At 44.8% G+C, this 24,233-nt stretch overlaps 1 protein-coding gene across 1 annotated transcript in view; it reads left to right on the top strand.

The window, feature by feature from the left end:
* The window catches only part of LOC147750997 (protein NLRC5-like), a 721,414-nt gene that overhangs the window by 400,801 nt on the left and 296,380 nt on the right, over positions 1 to 24,233 (top strand). The window lies entirely within an intron of this gene.

Genomic DNA, 24,233 nt, shown 5'->3' with positions numbered 1-24,233 from the left:
GCAGGGATCCACCCCCTACCAAAAAAAAAGCCTGGGGTAAGTCCTTTCACATCCTCTTTTTCCTGAGATGTCAGAAAACAGGAGGGAAGGGTAATTTGTGAGTACGTCCCTGTAACCGTTATCAGCACCCATGGGGTTTTTAACTACAAAAATAGAAAGAAAATAGAAATCAAGTTTCTGATATTATATTTCATAGGATTAGCACTTCAATATTGTGATTTCGATACTATTTTTGTGATGCTGAGCAAATTTAGACCAGAAGTTCTCTCTCAACCAATTTGTGCAGAACAGAAAAGAATAGTAAAGAAAAGCCAGTATTCTTAGCCTTTCCCTTAAGACCCTCCCGCCTCTCTTTTTCCCAGTATGTTGCTGCATACCTGTTGCGTACCTGGTTTAGCCATGTTTCCTCAGAAACATGGCAGGACTTTAGGTGTGCCGGGGACTTCACTGCAGTGTTCCATCTCCCTCCCAAAGTGGGCTGATTCGGCAGCTTCCTTGGCGTCTTCAGGTTGCTCCTCATAGTCGATCCAAGTCACCTTTGGCACAAAATGGCAATGGCTTGTTGACTCTGTGAGAGTGGAGCTACTAATGACTTCGCAATGCATGAACCAAGTGGGTCTTAGCTTGGGTCTCTTCTCCGGTGCTTGGGGTTCCTTCTCCGTTGGTTTTCTAGTGCACTGTTCTTCTTGGTTTCTTCCTCTTGAATCCATGCCATAGTGCTTAAAGGGGCCACGCTCTTCTTCCATTGGCACTATTTTTCCCATGTGATCCTCTCCATTCGCGTGCCTGGAAAGAGAGACTGACCTGCCTGTTCATCTCTGAAGTTTGTCTAGAGACTGTGGAGACAAAGAGGAAGGATCCTGTGAGGACTCATCCAAGACGACATGCCAAGGTATGTTGTCGTCTCATAGGTCGCATAAGGGATCTGCCTGACACGTCCCCCGTCTAAGATTTTCCCGCTCAGGAAAGGGGGTAAGCGAGACAAAAAGTCAGCATTACCATTGTCTCTCCCTTTTTGATGACAGACCTTGAAGCAGAAGGGTTGTAGTGACAAAAACCACCCTATGGTTATTAGCTGTATTACTGCCCATCCATGTCAAGGGAGCATAGTTGTTATACAGAAGGAAAGGAGCACCTTCCAAATATTGTTGCAGATTTTTGACAGCCCTCAATAGGAAGGCACTCCTTTCCAATCATGGGGTATTTCTTTTCACGGGGAAAGAGCTTACGACTCACAAACAGGATGGGTACCTCCAGTCCTTCATTTTTGACCTGTGAAAAAACAGCCCTAACACCAACATCTAAAATATCAGTTTGAAGAATGAACAATCTAGACAAATCAGGGGAATTGAGAATGGGACTGGATGTGATAGTTTTTTCAATCCCTAAAAAGCCTATCTAGCCTTCTGGAGTGGATTCTGGAGGTCCTGATTAGAAACGTTTTTCTAAAATAAATCAGTAAGCGGAGCTTCCATTTCAGAATACTGGGGAATGAATCTTCTCAAGCTCCCATTTCAGAATATTGGGGCATTAATCTTATCAAGCTCCTATTTCAGAATATTGGGGAATTAATCTTCTATAATAGCCTAGAAGCCCTAGAAAAGCCCAGACTTCCTTTCAGGTTTTGGGTAGTGGTGTGTCCATAATGGCTCAAATCTTTTCTTTTTGGGTTTCAAGCAAACCGTTACCTAATACATATCCTAGGTATTTTACTTTATTGAAGGCTATACAAGATGTTATTGTATGTATGTGTGGCTAGGCCTGTCTTAACTCTTGTAATATAACCTGAAGATGTTGAAAGTTTAGATCTCATGTGGCTCTAAAAAACACACTTTATTCATCAACCTCTAGACGGTTGCTGAAGCACCAGGAAGACTGAAAAATAGGATGGTAAACTCAAAAAGTCTGTCAGGAGTAGAAAAGGCTGTTTTTTGCTGGTCCTCTCTTTTTAGAGGTGCTTGCCAATAGCCCTTTGTCAAGCCTAATGTGGTGATATATTTAGCCTCCCCTAATTTTTGTATACATTTATCTACCCTGGGAAGGGAGTAGGCATCAAACTTGGAATTCTTTTTTAACTGCCCTGAAATCAAAACAAAATCGTATAGATGGATCAGGTTTGGGAACAAGTACTATGGGAGAGGACCAGTTGCTTTTGCAGGGGCAAATAACTCCTATTCAAAACATGGAGGATATCTCCTTGCTGTTATCATCTCTCCTAGCTGTGTGTGTTTGTTCTATAAGATTTCTGCTTAACGACTAGCCCTTTCTCCATGGGTATGGCATGTTCTGTCAAATGGGCCAAACTGGGGCAGTCTTAGAAAATCATTAAAAACGAGTGTAAGAGAGCAGAAAGAGAGGACCTTTGTTCCTTTTTTAATTCATTGTTGATAACTAATTCTTCAGTAGTGCTTCTTGGAGCGATCCCTCATAGAATTAAATGTATCTTGCAGGGTGGCTTACCTAAATAATTTTTTTAACTGATTTATGTGGTAGATTTGATGGTTGGCAGGAGTAATTTCTAGTTTGTACGTTGTCGTCCCTAGTTGTGCCACAATTGATTAGGGACACTTCCATTATGTTTTTCTTTGTTTACGAGACTAGAGGAGGAATGTATGATGTTGCAACGCATACATTTACAATGCATGCCTTTACAACACATTTTTTACATCGCATCATCCTTTACAACGCATTTTCAGAAACTACCTTTACAACGCATTCCATTACATCACATTATACCTTTACAACGCATACAATTACAATGCACACCATTACATTGCATTTAAGGTAAGTGTTGGATATTATAGGGGTAATATTTACGATTCTAACTTCAGTGAGAGCAACAGTAGGGTAAGTGTTGGATAGTGCAGGGGTAAAAATTACTATTCTAAATCCAGTGAGTGCAACAGTAGGGTAAGTGATGTATAGTGTAGGGGTAAAAATTACTATTCTAACTACAGTGAGTGCAGCAGTAGGGTAAGTGTCGGATAGTGTAAGGGTACTATGCATTGTAACGGCATGCGTTGCAGTGACATGCAATATAATGCCTGCACTGTAATGACATGTGATGTAAAAGATGCTGCAATTTAATGACTGCTATGTAAAGATAGTGTGATGTAAAGGTTTTGTCCCCTAGAGGAGGAGGAGGAGGACAAGAATCCAATCATTTATCGGATATTACCCTCACGTCTTACCTCTATCATAAAAATTATTTTGTATATTCTGACTTTTCTCTAGTTGGGTATGTGCCAATCCCCTAATTTACCAATCCTGGAACTCCGTTGTTGGGCATATTCTAAAAAATCCTGGGTTTTTGTTCCTGTGTCTTTCTCCTAGGCCTCCTTTGTCATTTCGAGTAAAGATCTGGGTTGTCATCCAGTCAGCAATTCAAAAGAAGAACATCCTAGACTGCTTTGGACTTGTCCTTGATTGAAAAAAAGGGATAGGGGAAGAAGTAAATCCCAATTTATTTATTCTCCTTCAAGCATCTTCCGAAGTGTGAGTTTAAGGGTACCATTTAAACATTTCACCAATCTGATGTTTTGATATGGGAAAGGTTGAGTTGTACACATATGGTCTGGTACCGCCTAAATCCCCTTTCCTTTATACCCAAGACCGCCCTTGGGATGAGGACTCCCTTCCTCCTCCAAGGCAAGCATTTCAGACCACAATGTTTTTGGATTAGGGGGTGTAACCCCCGGCCGTATTTATTACATAATTAAAACCTTGATATTATTTACATTATGTACAATTACGCAGAAAGTCCGAGTACCTTGATGGATACACGAGGTTACATGGCTATCCTTAACATGTTCTAATACATCAATATTCCTATCGTAATCTGAACATGGATATACATTACTTTCTGCGTGTCCCAGCTAGAGCTTACGGCAAGGTCAATGACTAGCAGCCCCATATTCAACTAAAACGACAGACTGAACTGAAGTAGGCCTGCGTAGGGGGTACAGCTTATCGGACGTATATTTTCCCCGGGCTACCCCAACACCATGAGCCTTAACTTCATAACGGGGGCTGCAATTCTGCACACTTACACCCTGATGCGCATGTGCGTGCGAGGGTGGCCACAGGCCTACTAGAAAGAGTGACTCCCCCGGCCCCGCACCCCGACAGCCTAGCTACCGGCTGTCACCGCCCTTGGAGATGTAAACATTGTGTAGGGGGCCCAGCTTACCGGACGGATGTCTCCCCTGAGCCCCCCCTACGCCCTGAGACTTTACGACATAAAGGGGCGCAGCAATTCTGCACCCTTGTGCGCATGCTCGTGCAGCAGCCTTCTGGAAGAGTGACTCCCTGGCCCCCGCAACCTTTCAGCCTACTGACCGGCTGTAACTGCCCCTGGAATTCCATGTGAAACCCTCTGTCTCCCCCTCGCATGTCCCCATTTGATAAGGGTCATACCCACTACGAACCAATACTATGCTCACCAATCATGACCTTACCGCCTGACCAGGGACACCAACTAAAATACGACAATATTACCTGCAACAAAATACCATATACTGACACTTTTATTACACATGACTGATAGCATAAACACAATTTTACATTAAACATTACCTTTCCCTGAAAATGACATATAACGACATTTTTATTACAAAAGCTCTACCATTATCAGAAGTCACCACTTTTATTAACCCTGTCTCTTGAGATCCTTGCAACGCAATTCAAGAAAACCAAGCAGGACACATATGACTGCCCGTGTTATCTGTAGCAAAATACAATATACTGATACTCTTATTACACATTACCATAGCATCAACGCACAACTTTACATTACAGATTACCCGTAACTGCAAATGACATTTACAGACATTCTTATTACAAAACACCACTATCATCAATAATCTTCTTTTATGCACCATATCCCTTGAGATACCTGCAACGAAATCGAAGAGAACACAGCAAGACACGTATGACTGCAACCCTCATAGGAACTGCCTGCCCTAAGGGATGGTGTGTGTGTAAAAACTAGTTACAGGCCCTTCAACTGCCTGGACCAGTATGCAGGGGAGCGAGAACAAGGGACTCTTCCCGGGTCCCCTTTTAAAGGGAGAGCCACATGGCAGTCTGGTCTAAACCGGCTTGCCCTAAAGCCTCTATCTTGTGCTGAACTGGAAGTTGTTCCGGATCGCACCCCGACAGGCACCGCTATTGGTTGCTCGGGGAAGGTAGGGCACCGCGGCAGCGGGCGCGATGACCCCCCCACCTCCTCCCAGCCCCGGGGACCGGTGTGACCGCCTTAATGGCAGCCTGCGCTAGGTCGCGCTTGCTTTGCCCAATTGTTACTTTAGTCTGGAGACACAAGGGGTCCTTGATTGGTAAGTATTTCCATAGGAAATCCTACTCCAGAGAACACTTCAATAAGGACTTGGGCGATAATTTTGGTTGGGGCATCTTTCAGGTGAATAGGTTCAGGATACCGTCTGGCATAATCAACTATTACAAGTACTTATGAATTACCCCTACGAGAATTTTGTAATGGACCAATCAACTCCATGCCAATGCTTTCAAAAGGTTTGCCACCTATGGGTAGAGCTTGAAGATGTATGGGTTAGGGTTTATATGTATTTTTACGTTGGCATATCTCACACTCCAGACAAATTCTTTTTTTTAAACCTACATGGATACCTGGCCTATAAAATATCTCAGGACCATTTGAGAGGCTTTTTGGGGCACTCGGTGGTCTGCCACCATGTGGGACTGAGACAAGAAAATGATTTGATCTCTAAATTCTTTTGGAACGAACAGTTAAGGTTTATCATCCTATTTTCCCACCCATATAATAACCCTTTTTTGATAATGAATTTAGGAAAAGTATTGTTGGGATTTATCTCATTCATTTTAACTTCCCTTCAAGCATTTTGCAAGTTCCCTTCCTTTCTTTGAGCCTCCTGAAAATCCCAGTCCAATTGCCAGGACTCCGAGTTAAGTAGAGTATCTCGATAGGCATGAGTTGTGTATTACGGAGAAACATAGCTAAGAAATCAGGGTTATCCATACCTAATAATATATCTTCTGGGAGGTTACGCAAAACCCCTACCTCCACACTTATTGTCTCCCCTTTTTGGGTGGTCACTGGTATGTGGGCTACAGGTTATGTTTTTACATTTCCATGGACACATCTGATATTTACTACCTTGTTAGGAAGGATTTTAGAGGGTTGTACTTACTTGGTTTGAATTACTGACAGCCGACATCCTGAATCTAGTAAGGCTGCAACCCATTGATTATTAGCCAAAAGACTGACATAGAAGCAATGACGAAACTCCTGAGTATAAACTATAGAGCGGGGTGTGCAGCTAATGTCCATAGGTTCCTCTGTGGGTTTCTTATTGGAACATTGATGGGCTATATGTCTCCATTCCCGACAGTCAAAGCACTGGGGTCTCTTATAGGTGGGTGGATTCAACTACACGGTTCTAGACTTAACACTCTTGATAAGAGCTTGAATAGGTCTCCTATCTGTCTTAGCCAGACCTGACACTCTGTCTTTAAGGATTTTCTCCTGTTACCATAGTGAGAGCCTAGGTTGGGTGTCAGCATATTTTGTGGCCATTTCTAAGGCCTGCTCAACAGACAAGCCGGTATGTTGCTGCAGCCATTTCCTGGTAGCTGTTGGGAGGGTTTCTAAGTACTGTTCTAAGTATATTTGATTCATAATCTCTTCTTTCATTTTCTCTTTCGGTTTGAGCCATTTGTCTGCAGCCAACTTCAATTTGAAAAAATTGTTTTGGGATCGTTTCTGGAAGCTCCCCGCTCTCAGTAACCTAGTGATAACACCACAAATGGACTCCACATGAGTTTCATGAAAAACAATGATATGTTAAAAAAAAGTTATACAATGAGACCGCACAATAAAAATTCAACATATGCGTATTTGTAATGTTTCACCTTGCTGGTTTCTCTCGTTGCCCGCACCCCGCCCCAGGCAGCGACACACATACGCTCGCTGAGAGTTACCTGGGGAGGGGTACGATCTCACTCTCCTCTCCTCGCGGCTTGGGCATCGATGCTACTTCATTGATCTTTGGCAGTGGAATTCGGACCCCCAACGGTGATGGTTCGAGATCGCTCTTTGGCACAGGCAGGCTCGGGCCAGTGGCAGTGAATTCTCCACAGCCCGTCTGGGGATGCCGGTCTGGGCCAATGGCAATGACGATCATAGCACTTCTGGTCAGGCTATCGATCTAAGCAGAGAACAAGACTGCTCCGGGAATCTCAGCCATAGGGCAATTTCTCATGAAGGTCTGTAGTATTCTGAGTTGTATATTTATGTTCCTGCATTTCACTGCATCTAGCTGCTCAGCCAGTGTGAGTGTTCCAAGTAAGAATGTTGGTGTGTTTGACATGTATGGAATGCTTGGGTGCTGGGTATGAGAGTTTTTCAGTTAAAGATGGGCTGAGCAGCTAGGAGGCTGCTCCTGGTGGGGCTGCTTGTTCCTGAGTTATACTTCCTGTTAATCTATCTATGGCTGAATAAACCTACTTCTTATTTCATCTTCATCTGCCTCGGCTACATCACTATATGTATGTATGGACCAACATACTACATTATTCTTGGCAACGATCTTGAGGAGACTTACCTGCGTTCAACGTGCCATCTGACAGGAATTTCAACTCACTAGTAACTAATGTGGAACAAGCAACAAGTATTTCAAGATGAAGGAACCTCAACAATCACGCGAAGTAGCCCCACCAGTGTCCAGAAAACCAGACGGCCCTAGACCAGTAGTGCAGTCATGTCATCGCAGTGTCTTCAACATCCAGAAAATCAATTTCAAAGCTGTCTACGTTTGTCTGAAGAACCAACTTTTCAAAGAAGGTACGCGGTACAACAACCAATGTCAAGACTTCAACTACTAATGAACAATGTGACTCTATAAACAAGGTAATTGGTGCCTGCCTGTGTTTTGGGAACAAGTGCTATGTTTATTGACTTTGAACAACATTCGATGTTGTATTTCAAACTAATTTCATATGCTCCTTCGTGTTAGCGCAGAACCAATATGAGAGTTACTTCTGCCACTGCCTGTTTTGTTTTCCTACTGGCACTTTAACTGTTGTTACGGCTCAGTCCACAGAGTCTCTGCAAGACGAAGTGGTCACTCGCACTGTGACCGTAAAGAGATTTAAAGACATACTTAATTGTTTGGTGTTGGTTGAGGGGTCAGTTGCCGAGACGGTTGTGCATCGTATGAAAATTCAAATTGGCTCGCGCATCTTACCGTGATCAATGCCGCGCGGAGCCACTCATCAAGCTTCCATGACGTCTTGAGCTTTTCTCGTGTTTGGACCTGCACATGGACGCTTTGTAGCAGGAGCGCGCCGTTAGCCACCCAGCATACATCTCCTGTGCGTCCCCGCCATTTTGGAGTTGGCGGATCTAGGCTTTTTACTTTGAATATTAGTGTCTGCTGATCATGATGATGTCCTATATCAACCTGCCAACCATTGTTCAACTAATAAAGTTTTCTTTTGAGGACGGCTCATAATCAGCAGCGTCTTGGTGCCAGGTCTTCGTTTTCAACATGGGGTTTGGTGCTCTGCTCTTCTGCTCCGTCTCAAAAAGTGTCTTCTAGCTTCAAGTCCCTAGCCTCTCTTCACCTTCAACGCTTGGGAAGTATGTTTTCTTTTCCTGTCACTGGACAGTGCCTTCTTTCTTTTGTTGACTTTGTGCCCGGCTTGTTTTTTTTTTTGGTGGGCATGATGTCTGTTGACCAGCATTCTCATTAGATGAAAAGTACTTTGTTGTGCTGCCAAGTCCTTTCTTCACTTGCAAGCTCTTTTATCTTCTGTTGGCATAGTATCTGTTGCTCCTTGTTCTAGATTGTCACCAAGAACTGTCGTAGGTCTGTCTATCTTCCCGGTGACAGGCACACCTATGACTGTGGTTAATCACCAAGCATGTTTTTTTAACTTACACGTTAACCAACAAGCATGTTTTTCTTACAGTTTATTCATTTAAGAAATGTTTAAGAATTGTGTGTGTTCTTTATCTGATATGCTTTTACGCTTGTGTCACATTTTTTATGTGGGTCTCTCACCTTCATGTCTGCTCTACCTTGGTTTAGGGTTCTAACACACTTTTAGGTCTGTGATTAAGTTTTGGAAAATGAGTCCTCTTACTCATATCTACGCAACAGTTTTGTTAAGGGTTCTCTCACCCTCATTTCTGTGCTTAAGTTTGGTACTTGAGTTCTCTTACTCATGTCTGCGCAAAAGTTAAGTTTAAGGGTTCTCTCACCCTCATTTGTCCATCTTTGTATCCCTGTTTTTGGGATGGGTTTGGGTTGTAGTCCCGTTTCCCCTCATGGTTTTTACCATTAGTTAACCCTCATGTCTGGGTTATAGGGTCAAAGTCTTTTCTTAGGACTTTATACCTTCTCTGCCTGTGTTGGACACTTTGTTCTACATAATTTGCGTGCATGGTCTCGTGCCAAGTGTGTAAGACGCCCTGTGCATCACATTTTCAGTGTTGTGTGTAAGTCGCCATGTGCTTCACGTTTTCCTTTGCGTGTAGTCATTATTTGGCTCACTATGTCTTGTGTGTAAGCTGGTTGTGCTTCACTTTTTCTATGTGTTGGTTTGACACATTGTGCTGCACCATCTTGTGCCGCGTGTGTTCTTAGGTCTGTCCTTTGTAACACCTTCGTTCATGGGTTAGCCCCATATTTTCAGGGTTCCTCACATGAGGAGTGGAAATTTGCCACATTGTGCTGCACCATCCAGTGCTGCGTGTGTTCTTAGGCTTTTCCTTTGTACACCTTCGTTCTGGGTTTAGCCCTTGTTTTCTGAGTTCCTCATTTGAGGAGTGTTTTTTGTCTGCCACAGTCTACCTTTGTGGAGATCTTTTCTTCATTCTAGGTCTTACTCATTTGCTTTGTGAGTACATTTTTTCTTTTTATCTTCATTTTCAATATTTAAGGAGGAGGATAGTGTCAGTGTTTGTGTTTACTGTCTCTTTCTTCCTTCTTTATCTTGTTTGTCTGTTTTCCCTCTCGTTGTGTGGTTTCCTCCTCATCCCTGGGTTTACGGATTATTATCATCAATTGTAATTTCTTTGTCTATAGTTTTCCTCTTCGCTGATGGTTTCTTCTTTCTTTTCTTTTCGTGAGGGAGAGGATAATGTAGTATTCTGAGTTGTATATTTATGTTCCTGCATTTCACTGCATCTAGCTGCTCAGCCAGTGTGAGTGTTCCAAGTAAGAATGTTGGTGTGTTTGACATGTATGGAATGCTTGGGTGCTGTGTATGAGAGTTGGCAGTTAAAGATGGGCTGAGCAGCTAGGAGGCTGCTCCTGGTGGGGCTGCTTGTTCCTGAGTTATACTTCCTGTTAATCTATCTATGGCTGAATAAACCTACTTCTTATTTCATCTTCATCTGCCTCTGCTACATCACTATATGTATGTATGGACCAACATACTACAAGGTCTCAGGCTGCAACAGGGCACACGCACACAGAGTCGCTGAGACTCACTTGGACTCTGGGTGCACACGATCACAGGGCAATCCTCGCAAAAGTCTCAGGCTGTACGAAGCACACACACAGCATCGCTGAGACTCACTTGGACTCCGGGCGTACACGATCACAGAACAATCCTCACAAAGATCTCAGGCCGCAACAAGGAACACACACACTGCGTCGCTCAGACTCACTTGAGCTCCGGGTGCCTACAATCACAGGGAAATTCCTACGAAGGTCTCAGGCTGCAAGAAGCACACACAAACAACAAACAGCATCACTGAGACTCTCTTGGTCTCCGGTTGCACACGATCTCAGCGCAGTTCTTACGAAGGTATCAGGTTGCAAAAACCACACATACACAGTGTTGCTGAGAAACACTTGGAAACCTTTATGTTCCTGAGTTTACACAACAGGGAGCCAGCTCTCCTAGGGCCCTTGGGGACAAGTTACTTCAGAACACAGCACACAGCAAGGTCCATTAGCCTCTCCTTAGTTAGATCAGCAAAAAGGCAGGCCAGCCCCAGAACACACAGCAGGGGTCAGTCCTTCTCCTCAGTCTCTTCAGCTGTTCTTCCTTTGGCAAAGGTTCCTCTTGACCAAGAAGTAGTTTTCAATCCTTTTCAGCAATGATCAGTTCAATGTTCAGGGGTTTCAGCTCTCATCGTTATACCCCTAAATGTCTTTGAAGTCTTTGTGTTCAGGGGGGCACTGAACCCTGTCAAAACCAGTTCTGGTTGTCTCCCTGCCAGTGACACCTTCTTCCTTTGATGAGTGGGGGTCTGGATCCTAAATCACTCAGCAGGAGATGGAGCCAGAGTTTTATGGCAGCAGCCCAAGCCTCTTCACCTCCAGGGGCTACTCCTCCACCCTGCACTCCAGATGCAGGTTAGCCTGTTGCTGTCTCACCTCCTCTCCTGAGTCAAGACATTCCCCAGATCCTATCACATTAAAATCCAGACAGTCAATCCACAACCAGGCAGAGACAGACAGAATTGTTAGAACAAAAATTAGCCACTTCTAAAAACATGGTTTCGAAACAAAAAATGCAAAAACCTCCTTCACAGAAAATGTGTTATTAAATTGTGAGTTCAGGCTCCCTAAACTTCACCTCTCCATCTTAAGCCTATGGGAAGATAGGCTAGAAACATATTACACAGCCTTCCCCATTCTGTCCTAAGGCAAGATGGCCTTGCAGCAGTGAAAAAACGAATTTGGCAGTTTTTCCCTGTCGGGACATGGTACACACCTTGGTACATGTCCTACATTTCACATACACTGCACCCTGTCCAGGGGGATACCTTGGGCCTACCAAAGAGGTGTCTGGTGTGCATAAAAAGGGAAGGGTAAGGCCTGGCAAGTGGGTGCACATGTGAGGACAACAAGGTAGTTTAACAAACTGCGCGCAGGCACTGCAGTGGCAGGCCTGAGTTCTCTCTTTAGGGCTACTTGTGTGGGTGGCACAATTAGTGCTGCAGGACCACTAGAAGCATTTGCATTATCATACCTGGCACACAGGGTGCACTTTACTAGGGATTTTACCTGTAAAGCAAAAATACCAATCATGGTCAACCAATTACCATTACACTTTACACAGGGAACACTTGCACTTTGACTTTGATCAGCAGTGGCAAAGTGACCAAAGCATCTAAGTTGGCAACACCATGGCAGAAAAAGGTCTAGGGGAAGGCAAAACGTTTATGGAACTTTAGCCAAAACGGGCCAAGTCAACAGCCTTGATCTCCTCATTTGGTGTATTCCCGTGAGGATTGGCTATTTGATAAGCAGCCATAGCTTCCCCTACTAATGTTAGCACCATCCACTCACCTGAACTCCAGGTGATTCCAATGGGGCGAAGGTATGTCTTTGAATCCCAGTGAGAACTGTCAAATGGACAATGAATGAAAAACGGTCCCTCTGAAAGTTCTCGAGGGAAAGGGGATAAACAAAGAGAGAGAGAGTGCGACGGATATCAGGTCTTCTGGACTTGTCTTCTTGGTACCAGGGTCACAGGGCTTGGAAGATGTGGGTTCCGGTTTCAGAAATGATTGCGAGAACAAATAGCAAAGAACCTCTAGTGTGCGCAGCATACGATTCTTGTCTGTCAATAGATTATAGTCCGTAACCAAATGTGAAATCCCTTATTGATATGACAAGCCTCTGGTATTATTAAACATACCAATAAGCCTGTGTTTTCAAGTGACACCATGGTGATAATGATGATGCTGGGGAATTAATCTTCTATAATAGCCTAGAAGCCCTAGAAAAGCCCAGACTTCCTTTCAGGTTTTGGGTAGTGGTGTGTCCATAATGGCTCAGATCTTTTCTTTTTGGGTTTCAAGTAAACCGTTACCTAATACATATCCTAGGTATTTTACTTTATTGAAGGCTATACAAGATGTTATTGTATGTATGTGTGGCTGGGCCTGTCGTAACTCTTGTAATATAACCTGAAGATGTTGAAAGTTTAGATCTCATGTGGCTCTAAAAAACACAACACTTTATTCATCAACCTCTAGACGGTTGCTGAAGCACCAGGAAGACTGAAAGATACGATGGTAAACTCAAAAAGTCTGTGAGGAGTAGAAAAGGCTGTTCTTTGCTGGTCCTCTCTTTTTAGAGGTGCTTGCCAATAGCCCTTTGTCAAGTCTAATGTGGTGATATATTTAGCCTCCCCTAATTTTTATATACATTTATCTACCCTGGGAAAGGAGCAGGCATTACACTTGGAATTCTTTTTTAACTGCCCTGAAATCAAAACAAAATCGTATAGATGGATCAGGTTTGGGAACAAGTACTATGGGAGAGGACCAGTTGCTTTTGCAGGGGCAAATAACTCCTATTCAAAACATGGAGGATATCTCCTTGCTGTTATCATCTCTCCTAGCTGTGTGTGTGTGTTCTATAAGATTTCTGCTTAACGACTAGCCCTTTCTCCATGGGTATGGCATGTTCTGTCAAATGGGCCAAACTGGGGCAGTCTTAGAAAATCATTAAAAACGAGTGTAAGAGAGCAGAAAGAGAGGACCTTTGTTCCTTTTTTAATTCATTGTTGATAACTAATTCTTCAGTAGTGCTACTTGGAGCGATCCCTCATAGAATTAAATGTATCTTGCAGGGTGGCTTACCTAAATCATTTTTTAACTAATTTATGTGGTAGATTTGATGGTTGGCAGGAGTAATTTCTAGTTTGTACGTTGTCTTCCCTAGTTGTGCCACAATTGATTAGGGACACTTCCATTATGTTTTTCTTTGTTTACGAGACAAGAGGAGGAATGTATGATGTTGCAACGCATACATTTACAATGCATGCCTTTACAACACATTTTTTACATCGCATCATCCTTTACAACGCATTTTCAGAAACTACCTTTATAACGCATTCCATTACATCACATTATACCTTTACAACGCATATTATTACAATGCACACCATTACAATGCATTTAAGGTAAGTGTTGGATAATATAGGGGTAATACTTACTATTCTAACTTCAGTGAGAGCAACAGTAGGGTAAGTGTTGGATAGTGCAGGGGTAAAAATTACTATTCTAAATCCAGTGAGTGCAACAGTAGGGTAAGTGTTGTATATTGTAGGGGTAAAAATTTCTATTCTAACTCCAGTGAGTGCAGCAGTAGGGTAAGTGTCGGATAGTGTAAGGGTACTAAGCATTGTAATGGTATGCATTGTAATGACTTGCAATGTAATGCCTGCGTTGTAGTGACATGCATTGTAACGGCATGCGTTGCAGTGACATGCAATATAATGCCTGCATTGTAATGACATGTGATGTAAAAGATGCTGCAATTTAATGACTGCTATGTAAAGATAGTGTGATGTAAAGGTTGTGTCCCCTAGAGGAGGAGGAGGAGGACAAGAATCAAATCATTTATCGGATATTACCCTCACGTCTTACCTCTATCATAAAAATGCTTTTGTATATTCTGACTTTTCTCTAGTTGGGTATGTGCCAATCCCCTAATTTACCAATCCTGGAACTCCGTTGTTGGGCATATTCTAAAAAATCCTGGGTTTTTGTTCCTGTGTCTTTCTCCTAGGCCTCCTTTGTCATTTCGAGTAAAGATCTGGGTTGTCATCCAGTCAGCAATTCAAAAGAAGAACATCCTAGACTGCTTTGGACTTGTCCTTGATTGAAAAAAAGGGATAGGGGAAGAAGTAAATCCCAATGTATTTATTCTCCTTCAAGCATCTTCCGAAGTGTGAGTTTAAGGGTACCATTTAAACATTTCACCAATCTGATGTTTTGATATGGGAAAGGTTGAGTTGTACGCATATGGTCTGGTACCGCCTAAGTCCCCTTTCCTTTATACCGAAGACCGCCCTTGGGATGAGGACTCCCTTCCTCCTCCAAGAAAAGCATTTCAGACCACAATCTTTTTGGATTAGGGGGTGTAACCCCCGGCCGTATTTATTACATAATTAAAACCTTGATATTATTTACATTATGTACAATTACGCAGAAAGTCCAAGTACCTTGATGGATACACGAGCTTACATGGCTATCCTTAACATGTTCTAATACATCAATATTCCTATCGTAATCTGAACATGGATATACATTACTTTCTGCGTGTCCCAGCTAGAGCCTACGGCATGGTCAATGACTAGCAGCCCCATATTCAACTAAAACGACAGACTGAACTGAAGTAGGCCTGCGTAGGGGGTACAGCTTATCGGACGTATATTTTCCCCGGGCTACCCCAACACCCTGAGCCTTAACTTCATAACGGGGGCTGCAATTCTGCATACTTGCACCCTGATGGGCATGTGCGTGCGAGGGTGGCCACAGGCCTACTAGAAAGAGTGACTCCCCCGGCCCCCGCACCCCGACAGCCTAGCTACCGGCTGTCACCACCATTGGAGATGTAAACATTGTGTAGGGGGCCCAGCTTACCGGACGGATGTCTCCCCTGGGCCCCCCTACGCCCTGAGACTTTACGACATAAAGGGGTGCAGCAATTCTGCACCCTTGTGCGCATGCTCGTGCAGCAGCCTATTGGAAGAGTGACTCCCTGGCCCCCGCAACCTTTCAGCCTACTGACCGGCTGTAACTGCCCCTGGAATTCCATGTGAAACCCTCTGTCTCCCCCTCGCATGTCCCCATTTGATAAAGGGTCATACCCACTACGAACCAATACTATGCTCACCAATCATGACCTTACCGCCTGACCAGGGACACCAACTAAAATACGACAATATTACCTGCAACAAAATACCATATACTGACACTTTTATTACACATGACTGATAGCATAAACACAATTTTACATTAAACATTACCTTTCCCGGAAAAGGACATATAACAACATTTTTATTACAAAAGCTCTACCATCATCAGAAGTCACCACTTTTACTAGCCCTGTCTCTTGAGATCCTTGCAACGCAATTAAAGAAAACCAAGCAGGACACATATGACTGCCCGTGTTATCTGTAGCAAAATACAATATACTGATACTCTTATTACACATTAATATAGCATCAACGCACAACTTTACATTACAGATTACCCGTAACTGCAAATGACATTTACTGACATTCTTATTACAAAACACCACTATCATCAATAATCTTCTTTTATGCACCATATCCCTTGAGATACCTGCAATGAAATCGAAGAGAACACAGCAAGACACGTATGACTGCAACCCTCATAGGAACTGCCTGCCCTAAGGGATGGTGTGTGGGTAAAAACTAGTTACAGGCCCTTCAACTGCCCGGACCAGTATGCAGGGGAGTGAGAACAAGGGACTCTTCCCGGGTCCCCTTTTAAAGGGAGAGCCACATGGCAGTCTGGTCTAAATCCGCTTGCTCTAAAGCCTCTATCTCGTGCTGAAGTGGAAGTTGTTCCGGTTCGCACCCCGACAGGCACCGCTATTGGTTGCTCGGGGAAGGTAGGGCACCGCGGCAGCGGGCGCGGTGACCCCCCCACCTCCTCCCAGCCCCGGGGACCGGCGTGACCGCCTTAATGGCAGCCTGCGCTAGGTCACGCTTGCTTTGCCCAATTGTTACTTTAGTCTGGAGACACAAGGGGTCCTTGATTGGTAAGTATTTCCATAGGAAATCCTACTCCAGAGAACACTTCAATAAGGACTTGGGCGATAATTTTGGTTGGGGCATCTTTCAGGTGAATAGCTTCAGGATACCGTCTGGCATAATCAACTATTACAAGTACTTATGAATTACCCCTACGAGAATTTTGTAATGGACCAATCAACTCCATGCCAATGCTTTCAAAAGGTTTGCCACCTATGGGTAGAGCTTGAAGATGTATGGGTTAGGGTTTATATGTATTTTTACGTTGGCATATCTCACACTCCAGACAAATTCTTTTTTTTAAACCTACATGGATACCTGGCCTATAAAAATATCTCAGAACCATTTGAGAGGCTTTTTGGGGCACTCGGAGGTCTGCCACCATGTGGGACTGAGACAAGAAAATGATTTGATCTCTAAATTCTTTTGGAACGAACAGTTAAGGTTTATCATCCTATTTTCCCACCCATATAATAACCCTTTTTTGATAATGAATTTAGGAAAAGTATTGGTGGGATTTATCTCATTCATTTTAACTTCCCTTCAAGCATTTTGCAAGTTCCCTTCCTTTCTTTGAGCCTGCTGAAAATCCCAGTCCAATTGCCAGGACTCCGAGTTAAGTAGAGTATCTCGATAGGGATGAGTTGTGTATTACGGAGAAACATAGCTAAGAAATCAGGGTTATCCATACCTAATAATATATCTTCTGGGAGGTTACGCAAAACCCCTACCTCCACACTTATTGTCTCCCCTTTTTGGGTGGTCACTGGTATGTGGGCTACAGGTTATGTTTTTACATTTCCATGGACACATCTGATATTTACTACCTTGTTAGGAAGGATTTTAGAGGGTTGTACTTACTTGGTTTGAATTACTGACAGCCGACATCCTGAATCTAGTAAGGCTGCAACCCATTGATTATTAGCCAAAAGACTGACATAGAAGCAATGACGAAACTCCTGAGTATAAACTATAGAGCGGGGTGTGCAGCTAATGTCCATAGGTTCCTCTGTGGGTTTCTTATTGGAAAATTGATGGGCTATATGTCTCCATTCCCGACAGTCAAAGCACTGGGGTCTCTTATAGGTGGGTGGATTCAACTACACGGTTCTAGACTTAACACTCTTGATAAGAGCTTGAATAGGTCTCCTATCTGTCTTAGACAGACCTGACACTCTGTCTTTAAGGATTGTCTCCTGTTACCACAGTGAGAGCCTAGGTTGGGCTTCAGCATATTTTGTGGCCATTTCTAAGGTCTGCTCAACGGACAAGCCGTTATGTTGCTGCAGCCATTTCCTGGTAGCTGTAGGGAGGGTTTCTAAGTACTGTTCTAAGTATATTTGATTCATAATCTCTTCTTTCATTTTCTCTTTAGGTTTGAGCCATTTGTCTGCAGCCAACTTCAATTTGAAAAAATTGTTTTGGGATCGTTTCTGGAAGCTCCCCGTTCCTTCCAAAATATCACTCGGTATGATTCGTCGTCCAACTCTAAGTGATCCGGGATGATAGCCTTGATCTGTTCATATGGTGTATTCCTGTGAGGATTGGCCATTTGATAAGCAGCCTGAGCTTCTCCTACTAACAAGGTAGCCAAGAAGAAAGGCCATTTTTCTTGTAGCCAGGCACAGGTCTTTGCTGCATGTTCAAAGTTAAACAAGAAAGCATTCAGATCTTCCCAAGATAGATTTTTGTGCAAGGTGATATAAGGATCCACAGAGGAAGTGGAACGGGAACCTGAAAGGCTGGACGTCAACTGAAACATGTCTATTCTGCTTTTTGTAGACTTTCCACGTGGGCTTCCATGGAATCTTGGAAAGTGTCCCTGTCCGCTTTTGCAGAGGACATTTGTCTCTGTAGGGCCCATTCCAATTTGAGCTGGTCCGGTATTACTTATTGAACAATATTCTCCATTTTTATCATGGTTAATTTGCCCGCATTCTCCACCACTTGTAAGTTTTAGGTGGGACTTAGACTCTGACAACAGTTAAGGCTTCAAATAACTTGTTTATTCACAAAGTAAAATAATTATTTTAATCTTCTCTTCGTTTGGTTTCATTCTTCTAGACACTTGTGAGACCCAGCCTCCCGGCAGTGATTCACCTAAAGCAATGGGTAAGTCCTTTCACATCATCTTTTTCTTGAGTAGTCAGAAAACAAGGAGGTGGGTAATTTGTGAGAACAACTGTGGTACCCGTTATCAACACCTGTGCTGTTAATACTAAAATAAGAAAGAAAATAGAAATCAAGTTTCTGAAACTCGTTTCATTGGATTAGCACTTCAATGTTGTGAAATCAATATTATTCATGTGAAACTGAGAAAAGTTAGACCAGAAGTTGACTCTCACCCAATTTGTGCAAAACAGAAAAGAATAGCACATAAAAGTAAAGAAAAACCAGTATTCTCAGCCATTCCCTTAAGACCGTCCGCCTCCCCTTTTCCTAGAATGCGAGGCAGGAACAAGTTGGGTCTTGGCTCAGGTCTTTTCTCTAGTGCTTGGCATTCCTTCTATGTTGGTTTTCCGACTCACTGCTCTTCCGGGTCTCTCCCACTTGGATCCATGCCATAGTTCTTAAAGGAACGTGCTCTTCTTTCATTGCCACTATTTTCGCCCATGTGATCCTCTCTGTGAATGGGCCTGGAAGCAGGGACTGACCTGCCTGTTCATCTATGAAGTTTATCTAGAAGCTGTGGGTACAAATAGGAAGGATCTTGTAACGACTTATCCAAAAGGACATGCCAAGATATGTTGTCTTCTCCTAGGTCATGAAAGGGGTCTGCCTTACAAGGTGCTTAGAGAAATAATTGCAAAAAACACAGTTGATGGACAGAATGCAGAACAATAATTGAACAGTATACAGTTTTGTGATTTCATGAGTTATGCAGACAACCCCCACAGAAATATCTCTTTCTGGTGTTCTATGTAAAGTCAGCAGGTAGCACTTTGGGATGACCATCAGCCGATCCTGTAACGTTGGTATGCACCAAAATTGCCTCAAGTATATGGGAAATTCAGACACAGGGTAATTGGCCTCTTGCTTGTAGGATTAAATTGATGAGTGCATGTACAGGGAAAATGTATCATTATCCTGAATTTTTATATTCATGTAAGAAGTTTTTCTAATTATAACGAAACTATAGAAGTGATCAAGGAGGATGTGAATAATATACGTGCATAGTACTTAAGGCCAGACTGGTAATACCGGGCACTGCGCAATCCCCCAGGAGGCCGGAAAGGGTGGGGGCCGGTTTCTCTCCAGGGAGCCGGTTTTGTTACTGGGGCCGCCAATTTTTTTTTAATCAGCCCCAGCAGCAAAATAAGAAGGCCGTCCTGCTTTAAGGCGTGTGTCCGACAAAGAGTGTGTATGGCAGCTCAGCTGGCAGCACCCTGCCTGCATTGGCCTGCCTGCTGGCGCTGATCCTACTGCTTCATCAATTTCCCGCAGCGCTAAGCAGCTATGAGTCAGTCACACAGCCTGCTAGACATCACAGCTGGGACCCAGTCAGGGTTGTCAGTGACACAACAAAAGTGGCCATGGCACTGTATGAGGACGTCACGTCCTGTGCCAGAGCAGGGAGTTTGTGTGGGCGGCGGCTGAAGTGTTCGTGGGCAACTCGGGCCACTGTGCTGCTGCTCACACCAGCCCGCCTGCACAGTCTGCAGTGGAGGTCTCAATAATGACGGCCCACTGGCAAGTTCAATTATATAGTTTCTGAGAAGAGCCCCGCAGAGGGAGAGTTCTGTACAGATGATGGATGGATTTATCAGTGTCAAAGTCATGACTGGCCATCACTGGGTTGCAGCGAATGTCAGTAGGCTAGCACTCACTGCGGACAGCCACCAGCTGCCTGGACCTCTGAGATTGCCGGCGAGGTGGGTTGCTCGTGGCCTGAGGTGAGCCAGCTGCCTTGCACCGAGTTGCTGACTGACGTGCCAGGCACGCAGCGCTTTCTGACTGAGATAATTCAAAATTGAAGAACAATAAGTTATTAGCCACTTGTTGCCACCCACCACTGAGTATGTGACAGTAAGGCAGTGTTGGAATACCACAAATTAAGGGAGCGCGCGATCAGGTGCAGCCTCTGCAGCCTGCCTGCTGTCTAAGTCTGTGTGGGTGATCCCTTAAAAGACAGATGGATCCTCATTTGTGATTGATGATGTTTTGGTAATATCCTACATGTCTTGGAAATAGAATATTCTAGAAATATAGCGCGGGTGCCAGTGAAGTCAGAGGGTAGACAAGAGGACATGACGGATAGAGGAAAGGGGTCATCGGGTGGAAGGGTAGTGGAAATGTATCTCTCTCCCAAAATGGTATAAACAGAAGTTACAGACTCAGAAATGTCTGAGCAAAACCGCATAAGGATTAGATAATCCTTATCCTTATATGGAATTTGTGAACACGACCCGGGTAAACGTTATCAACACCCATGTTTTTAATACCAAAATTAAAAAGAAAATAGATGCTGAGCAAAGATAGACCAGAAGTTCACTCTCAACCAATGTGTGCAGAACAGAAATGAATAGTAAAAAAAAGTAAAGAAAAGCCGATATTCTTAGTCGTTTCCTTAAGACACTACCACCTCTCTTTTTTACAGTATGCAGCAGCATACCTGGCTTCGTCACGTTTCTCTACAAATGTGGTGAGGCTTTAAGCTCTACAGGGGGCTTCTCTGTGGCATCACATCTCTATCCCCCAAAAAATGGCACTGATTCAGAAGCTTCCTCTGCATCTTTGGGTCGCTCCTCATAGTCGATCTAATTTTTTTTTTTAAACCTTTTTTATTAATTGCGGTCAACAGAGATACATGACAGTTATAGCATCAACATTCCAATATAGCATGACAGTTATGGTACATTCAGTAGTAAAACATTGGCTGGACATGGGCTGGTACATCACATTCAGGCCGGTCAACAAGATACATGCCCCAGTGATCAGCATTGCGAGAATTACCACGGTTGAGCACGCCTCCCACCCATTCACGGCCATAAGGTGTGGGGACCCCTCAGTACCTTCGCACAAAGGCGTTTTGCCACTCAAGGAGGGGAGATGCCACAAAACCCCCCGACCTCCGACTGCCTCAGTCCCTACCAGACAACCAGCTACGTCACCGTGTGTATTAGTGTGCCTCATTTGTGTCAAGGGGAAGGTGGCCTCCCTCGTCACCCCAGGAATCGTGCAGTGCACCGGCAATAGAAGCGCAGCACGTCAAAAAGCGGAGCACAGTGCTCACCCATGCAAGTGCCATCCCTACCGATGCGCAGTCACAGGAGCCAATGTGTATGTTCACCCCCTGCTGACTTATTGTTCTAGGATATCGGGAGGGCCTGGAAGGCGTGCGTTGTGAGTAGCAGCACATGGCGTGTAAGTACCCCAAAGTCCCTAGCAGCACTCCATCAGGACGCCCAACACCCCAGTCGAAGCAGGAGGGGCTGAATTCCCACCCATCGGTCGATATGTAGTATGGTGAGTGTATTACGCAACGGCCACATACTCAGAGGGCGGGTAACGGATCTTCATCCCCAGAGGAGTCGCTGTGAGTCGTCTGGGACAACCAGTAAACCTGTAAAGGGGACCAAAAATCCCTGGGCCTACAGCGGGCGGGAAGCAATTCCGCATAGATGCCATGCTGGTCTTGGCAGTACGTGAGGTCATCCAGCCATTCCTTAAACTTCGGTGCCCTGCCCCTCCCCCACCTGCAAGCGATCCTCCTCTTAGCCAGTAGCAAAGCAATATTAACAAACCTCCGGTCCGCCTTGGGCACATCCTTGGTATACCCCAGCAACATCACCACCGGGTCCAGAGGGAGAGGGCCAGCAATCATGACTTGGAGCGCAGTATGTACCTGCGCCCAGTATGCCTGTATCGCTCCACACTCCCAGGCCAAATGAAGGAATCCCGCTCCTTCCGCGCGGCAACGCGCACACCTGTCGTCCTCTGAAAGGTGAAAACGCAGCTTCCGGACTGGAGTGTAATAATATCTCTGTACAAACTTGTAATGAATAATTTTCAATCGACAGCTGGAGGATATGTCAGCCGTGACCGAGCAGCAATACTTCCACTGCTCGTCAGTGAGGCCGACGTGCAGTTCAGAGTCCCAGGCAACCCGTGCCTTTGACAGAGCCGGCGGCCGCTGCTCACGGATGGCAGCATACAGTTTGGACACCAAGTGCCTGCCATCCGACACCAGCAACACATGCAAAGGCAGAACTGTCCCCGGCTCCTCCGGGAAGCTAGGGAGTATGTTCCGCATACCCTGACGAAGTCTAATATAATAGAACACCTCCATCGGTGTTGGGGGGCCGGCACGAAACACCTGATCTTTGGTGCGGAACAACCCATCCTGGAACAAGTCACCCCATGTGGTAAGGTGTACTCGTTTGCACATGGACCGAAACCCAGTTTCCAGTAATAGCGACAGCTTTGGGTGGTACGCAAGGGGCATTGCCGGTGAGTAAAGCATGGGCGCCCCAAGCAGTTTAGTCACTCTTCTCCAAGAGTCAATAGTGCAGGTAACAGTGGTAGCAGGCGTCTCGACATCGCCAACCTGACCCAAAAGCATGCCCCTGAGCGGGAGTGGATGTACTATCCAATCCTCGGCAGCAACCTGCGGCATAAAAGGGGCGGGGTTAACCCAGTGATATGCATGCTGCGCCTGAGCGCTGAGATAATACACTTCTAGATCAGGGACATCGAATCCGCCCCTATCATATGGCTGCGCCAGGACAGTCCAGCTAAGGCGCGTTGTTTGCCGCCCCAGAAGAGGCGAAGCAGCTCAGTTCGAAGCCTTTTAAAGAAATAGTTTCCCGGGTAATAGGGAATGTTCTGGAATAGGTACAGGAAACGCGGAAGTATGACCATTTTTATCAGTGAGGCTCTGCCTGCCATCGACAGCGGGAGGGCCAACCAGTGGGCCACATTGTCAGTCAATTGCGAGATAGCCACTCCGTAATTCAACCGAATCGTGTCCTCTTTATTGAGCGATACCTCAATGCCCAGGTATCTCAGGTCAGAGCCACACCATTCTAAGGGGTAGTCCAATGGAAATGGGGTAACTGCGGCCGTGAGGGGGAAGAACTGCGACTTCTGCCAATTAATGTGCACTCCGGATATGCCGCCAAACACGATAAATTCTCACAGAAGTGGGTTAAGGTTTTGTTGTGGGTGCCGCACATACAATGTAACATCATCTGCATAAAGGGAAATCCCAATCTGCCGTTGGTTACAGTTAAAGGCGCTGGCCTTATGTAATTGCCGGATCCTGCAAGCCAGTGGCTCAATTGCCAAGGCGAAGAGTAGGGGCGACAGTGGGCAGCCCTGCCTGGTACCTCTCGTGATAGGCATTTAGGCAGATAACACCCCATTAATGACGACCCTAGCGACTGGAGAGGTGTAGAGCAGTTTCACCCAGGCAATAAATATCCGAGGGAACCCCATTCTGCCTAAGATAGCCATGAGGTAGCCCCACTCAACTGAATCGAACGCCTTGGTGGCGTCCAGGAACACAGCAGCGACCGGTAGCTCAGGCGCTATGGTGGGTATAAGGTAGAACAGCGTACGAAGATTATGCGATGTGGCTCGCCCTGGAACAAACCCAGATTGATCCGGCAGCACCAGTGTAGTCATGAGCAGGGACAGCTTAGTCGCCAGCACTTTAGCAAGTATTTTTGCGTCGCAATTGAGCAGCGAGAGGGGTC

The sequence above is a fragment of the Lissotriton vulgaris genome, chromosome 1_1, assembly GCF_964263255.1.
Source record: "Lissotriton vulgaris chromosome 1_1, aLisVul1.2, whole genome shotgun sequence".
Taxonomy (NCBI): domain Eukaryota; kingdom Metazoa; phylum Chordata; class Amphibia; order Caudata; family Salamandridae; genus Lissotriton; species Lissotriton vulgaris.
Note: the sequence above shows the minus strand (reverse complement) of the source record. Positions and strands in the feature narration are given on the sequence as shown.